This window comes from Macrobrachium nipponense, chromosome 1 (genome assembly GCF_015104395.2).
Source record: "Macrobrachium nipponense isolate FS-2020 chromosome 1, ASM1510439v2, whole genome shotgun sequence".
Lineage (NCBI taxonomy): Eukaryota > Metazoa > Arthropoda > Malacostraca > Decapoda > Palaemonidae > Macrobrachium > Macrobrachium nipponense.
The window spans coordinates 79,476,700-79,478,725 of NC_087200.1; the positions used below are offsets into that span (position 1 = coordinate 79,476,700).

Below are 2,026 nucleotides of genomic sequence, written 5' to 3' on the forward strand. Positions count from 1 at the left end.
ATGTCCCGCCATGACCCTCAAACGTTCCTGCCATGACTAGAGAAATTCGTAAGCGTAGTAGCTTACTGTCTCTTTTATCTAACTTGTTTCATTGTGACGCTACAAACTGCGTGTATCTCATGTCACATCATAACCCTGTAACCTGTAAGTCTGCCTTCTCCCTTACCTGTACCCCCACAATTCTTCGTGTGTCTTGTGTCCTAACTTAGCCCCACACTTCTACACTTCGCATGTCTCGTGTACTATCTTATCCCCACAATTCTTTCTCTCTTCTGTCCTAACTTACCTCACAATTCTCCGTTTGTCTTATGTCCTATCTTATCCCCACACTACTACTGTCTTGTGTTCTATCTTACCCCCACAATTCTTTCTGTCTTCTGTCCTAACTTATCCCCACTTCTTCTGTATTGTGTTCTATCTTACCCCCACACTTCTTTGTCTGTCGTGGGTCCTAGCTTAGGTCCTAACTTATCCCCACAACCGTCTGCCTGCTTGCCCAGTCGATATTTTTTTTTATCCGGTTTCTTTCTTAACCCTAAAAACCAGTTACTCTCCCGAAAGTCTCAACTAGGGTCCGTCCGATTCGCCCTTCCAGCCTGTCCTTTGGCTGAAGGGCATGATTGTGGTGTCTGGCTGCCATTCCCGGAATTACTTTCACCGCGATGCCCTCTGAAGGAACATTATTTTGCTCTCTCTCTCGGCGATTAGGATCCTGGACTGGGAAGCGAGAGCCCCCTGTCAGGGGTTATACCACATTTCTGTTTTAGCCAAAAAATTGTGTTGTGGCTTTGAAAACTGAAGAGATGATCTACCATGTGTTATTTTAATATCTCCTATGCACACATCGTTTATATGGATATATATTATATATTCATATATATATATATAATAATATATCTATATATTTATATATATATATATATATATATATATATATATATATATATAATATATATATATTATCTATATATAATATATATATAATATATAATATATATATAATATATTCATATCTATATATAATATATATATATATATATATATATATATATATATATAATTTATATATATATAATATATATATATATTATATATATATATATATATAATCTATATATATATATTATATATACACATATTAAGCTACAAATACCTATTAATATCCAGTTCGCCCTACCTCGGAATTAATACATTTTCATATATGTTAACTAAAGGGGAATTTTTTTTAGTTTATGATAATTTCGTCCTCTCAAGGATTCGAACCAGCGCACTTTAGGAGAAATCAGGACTTCAGTGACGAGGTTGGCTTAGTCGGTAAAATCACACAAGTCCTGACTTCTTGGTGGGCTGGTTCGAATCCATTATCATATACTAAAAAATTTCCCTTCGGTTAATATATATGAAAATATATTAATTCCAAGGTAGAGTGAATTGCATATTAAAGGACATTTGTAGCTTAATGCATGTAGATGAATCACGGTAATGTGATAAAAATCATATGCACATATGAGTAATATATAGTATATCTTAAATATGAATATAAATAAATATATATTATATATATTATATATATATTTTATATATATATAATATATATATATATATATATATATATATATATATATATGTGTGTGTGTGTGTGTGTGTGTGTGTATGCATGTATAATTACATGAATTGTTTATCATTTTTTTAATTTTATTGATTTTAACATTCACTCCAGAGAGAAATCTCTGTAAGTGCTTTTTGTAAAGTGAGATCAGACTTGAAAGTATTTATTATTTTCATAAGCAGTTGGGTATGTAAAAGAGCTGCATGGAAAGTGTCGAAGAAATATGTTGGCATTTCTTCAATTTAAGTGATCTTTGGTTTTCGTTGATAGTGATGTAAAAGTCTATTCTTTTATTGAAAGTTTTTTGGTGTGAGGAAATTAGGCGCTACATTTTTTTTTCTCGAAATAACTTGTTCAGCTTTTTGCAGGGTTGAAAGTGATGGACATTTTGCTCTTATGGAGAAGGCTCGATGAACT

At 32.3% G+C, this 2,026-nt stretch overlaps 1 protein-coding gene across 2 annotated transcripts in view; it reads left to right on the top strand.

Moving 5' to 3' along the window:
* LOC135219399 (all trans-polyprenyl-diphosphate synthase PDSS1-like) overlaps positions 1–2,026 on the top strand; it is a 64,855-nt gene that overhangs the window by 29,349 nt on the left and 33,480 nt on the right. The gene's annotated exons all lie outside the window — the stretch shown is intronic.